General features: G+C 32.2%; 1 long non-coding RNA gene across 1 annotated transcript in view; it reads left to right on the forward strand.

Annotated features, from left to right (window-relative positions):
• The first annotated feature begins 382 nt into the window (after window positions 1-382).
• LOC128249409 (uncharacterized) overlaps window positions 383-10,347 on the forward strand; it is a 57,485-nt gene continuing 47,520 nt past the window's right edge. The window contains exon 1 of the long non-coding RNA XR_008265519.2: window positions 383-481. This is a non-coding gene — a long non-coding RNA (uncharacterized LOC128249409). The remainder of the gene's footprint in view (window positions 482-10,347) is intronic.

The following is a 10,347-nucleotide window of genomic DNA, read 5'->3' on the forward strand; positions in this document are numbered from 1 at the left end:
TACAATTATAAAGAAATATGAGGGGAAAATATTTTCCAAAGGGATAGGAAGAGGACTTCGGAATATTCAGAATATCCAAGCTTTTCTCCGTAACTTTTAGTAAAATGGCGTTTTTTCCAACGAAATTTTATAGAAATACCTTCCAAACGGCATACATTTCGATTATAAAGAAATTTGTGGGTTTCCGATTTTTCCCTCGTTATATTTCGAAACCCCATTCAACTTTCTACAGATACCCGAGAGTAGAACTATTACACTCCGTAGTGGTTTTTTCTACCCACTTTCAATAATTTTTAATGTTTTGGCTTCATTTTTGTTTCATTTTATCTTCAATTATTTTACGCTTTTTTAAACCTTTCCGTCGTTATTCTCATTTATTTGTTATCACTTTCCCCCCTCTTCCCCTCTCTCAATCTCCTCGCGACATCGACGAGAGTCTGTTGTTCTCCGCTCAAAATGTCGGCGCTCAAAATTGCTAAAGGTAAGTGGAAACATTCGATGCCATTTGGAAACTGTTTTGCAGCTTAAGGCTCATATATCCCGAGAGATCTAGATATCCTGTCATTTCAGCAGGTATCTAAAAGATATTGTTTTAATACACTTTCACTTGTTTCAAACAAACACTAGCATGGTTTTTCTTTTTTTGTTGTCCAGACTTCGTTACCAGTAATTTTTATAACTTCAGCATTCGTTTATTATTCTTTTCAAACTCCTTTCATTTTTCAAGGTAATCCACACTCAAGGAAAGGTATTTCTGCCAAATGTCATCTTAAAATATGTGTAAAGAAAGGGGGCTGATGCGGTTTCGCAGCACCTCACCTTCCTTCAAAATTGCATTTTTAAAAAAAAGATTTCTTCGGAAACATATCTGGGTGGACATTGGAATTAGACACTGAGGGAAAATGGCTGTAACTTTTTTATTTTTTTGTTTTGGCGATTTTCGTTTTCGATAATATGTTCTACATGTCACGGTCATGCGATTCCCCCTAAAAAAAATTTTGGACCAACACCCCACACCCTCACACACGAGGGGGGGGGGCGGTTTGGCGATTTTCATTTTTGACATTGTGTTCTACATGTCCAGGTCGTACGAATAGCCTTCTCGCAACTTAGATGTGAAAATGAACGGCTCAAAAAGGATTACATGTGGAGTCCCCACCACGAAACTTGATATGCTAGAAATAACAGCTAAACGCGGACAATCCAAATCTTGCATTGGTCCAGATGGACTATATGTAATCTGAACCTTTCTCCCCCTTATTTATTTTTTTTTTTTACGGAATCCCTCGTTTTAGGCTATGGAGATTCCGATTCTGAAAAAAAAATTTTCAAAAATCCCAAGTTCAAAATTTCGATTCCCCCCCCCCCCCCCGGTTTTTATATAGATCCACACCCGGTGGAAAAAGTGAAAAAAAAATAGTGTAGTAGTTGAAGTGCACCTTATATGAAATAAATATGAAGGAAAAAATGCGCTTTAGCAAACGGGGTTAGGGTAAATCTAACCCTAACCCTGACCCTAACCCTAACTCTGACCCTAACCAGATTTGGCTGTTATTTCTAGCTTGGTGGGGCGGGGAATTGAAATTTTTCAAACAATTTTTTTTCAGAATCGGAATCTCCATTGTGTTCTACATGTCCAGGTCGTACGAATAGCCTTCTCGCAACTTAGATGTGAAAATGAACGGCTCAAAAAGGATTACATGTGGAGTCCCCACCACGAAACTTGATATGCTAGAAATAACAGCTAAACGCGGACAATCCAAATCTTGCATTGGTCCAGATGGACTATATGTAATCTGAACCTTTCTCCCCCTTATTTACGTGGGATTCCGTAAAAAAAAAATTAAATAAGGGGAGTTAGGGTTAGGGTTAGGGTACGACCGGGACATGTGGAACACAATGTCAAAAATGAAAATCGCCTAAATAAAATAATAAATACCCCCCCCCCCCCCCCGTGTGTGGGGGTGGGGGGAGTTGGGTCCAAAATTTTTTTAGGGGGAATCGCATGACCGTGACATGTAAAACACATTATCGAAAACGAAAATCGCCAAAATTAAAAAATAAAAAAGTTACAGCCATTTTCCCTCAGTGTCTAATTCCAATGTCCACCCATATCTGTACATATATATAAGGGTAATCTTCCAGTTTCGAGTGGTTAAAAAAGTAAATAAAATACAAGGGAAATAACTGAACATCTTACCAGTTTTATCCGTACTACTTTGTTTATAAATAAATCACGTGATTTGATTGGCGTTAACTGTTTATATGTAAATCACACACGTGATTGAATATCATAGTCTCTTACGAGAAATCGAAAATGCCTCGTGGAAGACCGGCTGCACAACATCTTATTGTTGCTGAAAACAATAAGATGTTGGAAAATTTTAAACTTTAATAAAAAAAAATTTCGTCACATGCTGTTAGATTCTTTTCTGCCTGTTAAAATTCCGTCGCATGCTGTTTTAGAGAAAAAGTAGTACGGATAATACTGGTAAGTGGTTCCGTTATTTCCCTTGAATATTTTTATTTATTTCTTTTAATCTCGAAACTGGAAGATTACCGATATATATATATATATATCCCCATATATATATACAGACAGATAGATAGAGAGAGAGAAGGTAATAACAAGTGAATGAAAATAACGACGGAAAGGTTAAAAAAAAAGCGTAAAAATAATTGAAGATAAAATGAAACAAAAATGAAGCCAAAACATTAAAAATTATTGAAAGTGGGTAGAAAAAAACACTACGGAGTGTAATAGTTCTGCTCTCGGGTATCTGTAGAAAGATGAATGAGGTTTCGAAATATAACGAGGAAACATTCGAAATTCCATAATTTTCTTTATAATCGTAATACATGCCATTTGAAAAGTATTTCTATAAAATTTCATTGAAAAAACTCCCATTTTCCTAAAAGTTATGAGAGAAGTCTTGTTCCTACCCTCTTGGAAAATATTTTCCCCTCAAATTTCTTTATAGTCGTAATATATGCCATTTGAAAGGCATTTCTATAAAATTTCGTTGAAAAAAAATCCCATTTTCCCTAAAAGTTACGAGAGAAGTCTTGTTCCTACCCTCTTGGAAAATATTTTCCCCTCAAATTTCTTTATAATCGTAATATATGCCATTTGAAAGGCATTTCTATAAAATTTCGTTGAAAAAAACCCTATTTTCCTAAAAGTTACGAGAGAAGTCTTGTTCCTACCCTCTTGGAAAATATTTTCCCCTCAAATTTCTTTATAATCGTAATATATGCCATTTGAAAGGCATTTCTATAAAATTTCGTTGGAAAAAAATCCCATTTTCCCTAAAAGTTACGAGAGAAGTCTTCTTCCTACCCTCTTGGAAAATATTTTCCCCTCAAATTTGTTTATAATTGTAATATATGCCATTTGAAAGGTATTTCTATAAAATTTCATTGAAAAAAAAAAAAAAAACGCCATTTTCTTAAAAGTTACAAAAGAAAAGCTAGCAAGATGTAAACGTTAACCCAACTTGGTTTTTTGCTACATCGTTTTGCCAAAGACATGCAGTTAATTGGTTGACATCCCTGGAATAGGATGAGTGATCATGGCCAAACTGTCAATCGAGAGTTCTACTGTAATGTTTTGAAGTGTCTGAGGGAGGACATTTGATGAAAGCAACCATATCTGGGGAGAACATAGAACTGGACTCTTCATGACGACAATGCACCCTGTCACCGAGCTTTCCTTACTCGTGAGCTTCTCACCAGAAACAGCATAGTATCCCTTCCACACCCACCCCACTCACCAGATTGAGCACTTGTGGACTTCTGTCTCTTCTCCAAGATGAAAATGCAGCTCAAAAGTCACTGCTTTAAAACCATTATCAAAATTAAGAGTGAATCACAGAAGGTTCTCGATTCACTTACAGAAAACGACTTCCAGGCTGGATTTCAAAGTGGCAAAAATACTGGAACTGGTGTATTGCTGCACAAGGAATGGTGTTAAAATTTTGCTAAATAAGTTATTTTCTCTTTAGCATAACTTGTCTGGGAACTTTCTGATATGTATATGTATGTATTTAAAACATACACAGTAATTGAAGTGTACAGTATCATATATCCATTCCGGTCAATCTTACCAATTGGTTTCGCAATCAGGGTTCAATGATCATTAGATTACAGTCCAATTATGTAACCCTACACTCTTCAAAGGTAGCTGTTATGGAATGAAATATGGTGACTGCTTTATAATACACACATATATCATCATCATCACCATTGTTTGAAGTCTGTTCTCCATTGCTGGCATGGATTGGATGGTATAAGAGGTGGCAAGCTGGAGGGCTGCAGCAAGAGTTAGTTGTCTGCTTTAGCATGCTTTTTATGGTTGATGCCCTCCCTAATGCCAACCACTTTACAGAGTGAACCAGGGTGTTTTTACGTGGCCCCACCACAGTTACTTTTTACATGGTGTTGGCACAAACATACATATAAATATATCATCATCATCATCATCCTTTAACGTCTGCTTCCCATACTGGTATGAGTTATCTTGTCTCTAGCAAAGGTCATTAGGCCAATTAAAATTTAAATACATGCATTGGTTCACATGCTTGTTGAAACACACAAATGTTATTGAACATCATGAAGGAGATAAACATGAAAATCTGCCAATACCAAAAAAAAAAAAACGAAGAAGAAGCCTGCTTCATGAACCTAAGGATACCATCACACCACAGAAAAAATCAAGACTCATGGAACTAATTCAACAGGAATACCAATACACAAGCCATGCCTGTGACAGACGGACAGACACTTTAGCAACAAGCTACAGTGGATGAGGCAACAGCAACAACCACAACATCATAGAAACAAGGACAAATATAGAAACAACATCAAAGGAATTATGTTTGTCTGGAAACAACTGGACAACTTTGTGGGCTGCTGAAAGTGTCTCTGCATAAGGAGTTCAGGACACTCTTGTGATAACAGGAAGCACATTTAATCTTAAGTAGAGGGTTAAACCAAATGTGATATCTTTGATGGCTTTGTGACATGTATTGTATTTCTCATGGAAACCACTCTTTTAAGACATTATTATAGCAGTGTGAAGCATTGTTAAAGACTTCTCCGTCAGATGAAACTCTGATTGTGTAGTGGCTGTTATTACAGACTGGATTTTTTGATACTATGTGAAAGTGACTTGAAGTCTACATTATGCATGCATGTATTTACGTATGTAAATATTTACTCATACATAATACATACATGCAAACATACATGCATGCATACATACATATATGTTTGAATGTGCGCATGTGTGATGCTTGTGTGTGTGTGTTTTGTGGGTGTTACAATCTCTCTCTCTCACTTTCTCTCTCTTTTTCTATCTTTCTAATTATGTATATTGCTGAAGTTGTTGTTGTAGTCAATGTAAACGTTGTTGCTTTTGTACTTTTTGTTGTACATACGGAATACAGAGTAAACGAGGTGATGTGAGCCAGGTTTTGTAATGAAGTGATCAATCCCCATCACTACCACCACCACTACCACCCTCATCATTGCCCCACACCACTACTACCACAAGCACCACTGCCACTGCTACTCCCCCTCCACCCCACCACCACCAATCTTGCCACCATCACAAAACCACAGTCCCTGGTTAAAAGAACTTCATTGAAGAGATTTAACAAAAACCTCATCAGACCAATCTCACCAGTTGGCACCAGTTCACAAAGCTATATAATCTCCATAATCAAAACTAATTACTATAGAACCATTCCAATTGAGTTTGAGTCTATTAACCTCAGGTGAACTAGTGAAGATCACGGCCAGCAACCATAAGTAAGACACACAGACAGAATGAATATTTGAATAAAATATCACAAGTTAGATTCAAACCGTTTCCAGAATATTTCAAAAGAGAGGAAAGGTTTTTCTGGCAAATTTTAATTTTATATTTGTGGGTATTTTTTTTTACCTTAAAATCGTATTTCTTCTTCTTCTGGTGACAGTGGTTGTTGTTGCTGAGAGGATCATGTTGGAATCATGTAGACCTGGGATTAACCCACATGACACAGTACCATGGGCCTCTGTCGACCAATACATTATGGGGAGAACTGGGTAGATGGAACCTGTCAGCACACAAATGTTGAAGAGGAAGAAGAATATGAAGAGTATGATGGTTTCATGGCACTGACCAGACTCTCAAATGTTATACATCACTGATCACAATACACTTTTCAAACAAATATTCTCTCAGCCACCTATTGTAGGCTTTAGATGGAATATAAATATAAGAGAAGTATTAACCTCTACTTCTGACTCCAAGAAAACTAACATTGGAGCTTCTGAACGCAGCACCTTGAAAAACGGCCACAAGAGGGCTAAGTCTTGTTCATTGTGCAATAACATGTGTCAAGTGAATTCCATCATGAATCATAACAGAAATGTCATGAGTTATACTGAAGGTGAGACATGTAAAGATTCCCATTTGTTATCTGCAACAGAATGCACCAAACACAACTTGATTTATATAAGTTGTACAACAGAACAATTAAACAAAAGGTTCAATGGGGGCACAGATATGACGTCAAGCACAAAAGCATAGTTCGAGAGAACTTGCTGAACATTTTACATCAAGTGGCTGCAATTTTGAGGAACACCTGAAAGTGCACATTTTCAGAAAATATTTTGAGACTCTGCTACACTTTCAGTCCTCATGATGCATGGGGACAAATATATTTGTGAATTGCTAATGTCACAACAAGGAATTTTCAGCTTGCATTATATATATTCTATTACCTTTACACAGAATAGTTTTCTCTTCTGAATGGATGAACCAAATAGTATTTACTCTATTCATATAAGAATATATATATGTGTGTATACTTACATACATATATATATATATATATATATATATATATATATATATATATATATATATATGTATATATATACACATATATAATGTGAGTGTGTGTGTGTATATGTATTTATGTATGAGTGTGTGTGTGCATGTGTGTGTGTATATCTGTTTGTGTGTATATATATATATAGTACTTTTCAGATTATCAACCATAAAACTGTGATAATCTTGAAAATTAATCATCTTATTTACCAGACTTGAATATTTAATGACAAGACTAAATTTTTTAAATATTTTGTTAATTCTGAAGATTTAGTGTAAATAAAGAGAATTAAATGCAAACTCTTCTTCCACAGAAAATTTGTCATTTCTTCAATTCTTTCCTTTTTGATTTGGAACTGTTTTTCTTGAAAATTGATTTCTTGAAAAGTTGGTCAGAATTGTATTTGGAATGTTTTGTTAAATTTTAACCATCTTTCACTTAATTCTTTTGATTGCTCCTTTATTGTTGTTTAGGACAGAATATATTTCTGTCTGATTGTGCACAGATGGACTGATAAGCAGACAGGCAGACAGATGGTCAATTGTCTTATATATTTATTTATTTATTGACTTTGAACAGCATATTATTGAGTCCCAGATGTTTCTGAGTTTGTTGCAGACAGTCCAGGCTTGACCATTGTATATAGAGATGCCTTTGTTATAGAGATGCCTTTGTTATAGAGATGCAGATCCAAGGTACTTGATATCACTTACCATCTTGAATCGTGTGGAGCTATCACTGGAACCAAATTTGCAGAAAGCTTTCCCCTTTGTTGATGGTCATGTACCCAGTTTAGTCTTCTTTGCATTGAGAAACCGAGGAAGTGTGACTACAGCATATATATGTATATAAGTATATGTTTATGTATACATATGGAGAGAGAGAGACAGACACATAAATAGATAGTTAGACAGATAAATAAAAATATAAATGTATGTTTGTATGTATTGAAAACATATCTATGTTCTTGTTTTATCATTTTTATTGAGATTCATTTATATTTTTCTTGTTTGTTTGGAACAAAGCATTTTTAAATTCATTATCCAAGTTTCAAGACTTCCACAGCCTCTTCATCAGGATAGGTAATCTGTACACATAACTGCCTCTTGTTTGTGGGAACATTTCATTCATATGAGCTTTATTGCCAACATATATGGCAGTGCCCCAGCATGGTCACAGCTCATAAGCTGAAACTAGGTCAATTCATATAAAATTTGATTATTAGATGTAGGTAGTCAATCATGTTTATTTCAAGATATTATACAGTGTTTGTGTGTTATTTTAGCATTATGCTGTGTTACACTTAATACTTTGATCATTAATCACATATTTTTACAAGGAATGCTATAAGGCACAGATGTGGGGGTCAGCTAATATGTGCCAATCTAATTTATGGTAAGATGATGCATGTTGTAACTGTTACTTGCTGTAGGTGCATGATGAGCCAATGATAGAGTGTCGACTGTATTTGAATGGTCCAGTGTTCCAGTTAGAGTCTTGAAGTTTACAACCTTTTTTGTTAGCAATGTAGCTTATCAGTTAAAGTGGTCATTTGAGACTAATTCTACAGTGTATATGTTGATGGTTTGTTGCTGGGAATTAATAAGGAGGTCATTGATTTTAGTGTTTTATTGTTTCAAAACAACTACAAGTGATATGTATGAAAATATGAAAACAAAACCATTAATGAAAAAGATAAAACAAGAAACAGCTGTAGTTTTAATACATAGGCAGAATGAAAGATGTTCCCTTATTTTTGTTCATCTGAGACAAACTATCTACCAGTCTCTCTGTCTAGCTGTCCATCCATTTGTCCAGGCATCTCTTGGTCTGGCTATCTCTTTTTCCATCTATACACATATACACAAAATATATATAGTTTGATATACATACATATATACAAGTCTGTATATGTATGTGTGTCAAAGATAGAGAGATATAGGAAAAGACAAATAAAAAGTCTGATTGAGAGAGACGGAGAGTGATGGAGGACAGAGAGAGGTGGAGGGTAGAGATGGGGAAGAGAGAAACTGATATCAATTTGACCATCTATCATATAAATAAATAGAAACAAATAGTTTTACATACATACATGTATATATGTGTGTGTGTGTGTGTGCATATAGAAAGAGAGAGCGAGGGAGGGAGAGCAATGTGTAGATGGACAGATAGATAGTTCTTTAAATGTTACTTTTTATGGCTGTATGAACACATAGAACCACAAACATAAATAAGTAGATAAAAAGTGATATTTTCATTAGAAACCAAATGAAGTTGCTCTCCAGAACAGAATCTATATTCTGTTACCTTGGTTACTGAGATATGAAAACCAGGATGGAGAAAATTTAATTTATTGATAAATATGTGTAGAGATATATTATCATTGTGCACATATATATATGTGTGTATGTGTGTGTATGCGTATATGTATGCCTCTATATATGCATGTATATGTATATATACCTATATATATATATATATATATGCATATATATATATATATATATATATGCATATATATATATACATATATATATATATATATATATATGCATATATATATATATATATATGCATATATATATATATATATATGCATATATATATATATATATATGCATATATATATATATATATATGCATATATATATATATATATATTATTATGCATATATATATATATATATATGCATATAGAAATATATATGTATATATATATATGCATATAGAAATATATATGTATATATATATATATGTATATATATATATATGTATATATATATATATATATATATATGTATATATATATATATATATATATATATATGTATATGTATATATATATATATATATATATATATATGTATATGTATATATATATGTATATGTATATATATATGTATATGTATATATATAGTATATGTATATGTATATGTATATGTATATGTATATGTATATATATGTATATGTATATATATATGTATATGTATATATATATGTATATGTATATATATATATATAATATATATATATATATATATAATATATATATAATATACATATATATATATATATATAATATAATATATAATATAATATACATATTATATATATATAATATATATATATATATATATATATATATATATATATATATATATATATATATAATATATATATATATATATATATATATATATATATATATATATATATATATATATATATATATATATATATATATATATATATATATATATATATATATATATATATATATATATATATATATATATATATATATATATATATATATATATATATATATATATATATATATATATATATATATATATATATATATATATATATATTATATATATATATATATATATATATATATATATATATATATATATATATATATATATATATATATATATATATATATATATATATATATATA

Source organism: Octopus bimaculoides, chromosome 14, assembly GCF_046866305.1.
Source record: "Octopus bimaculoides isolate indiv1 chromosome 14, ASM4686630v1, whole genome shotgun sequence".
NCBI lineage: Eukaryota > Metazoa > Mollusca > Cephalopoda > Octopoda > Octopodidae > Octopus > Octopus bimaculoides.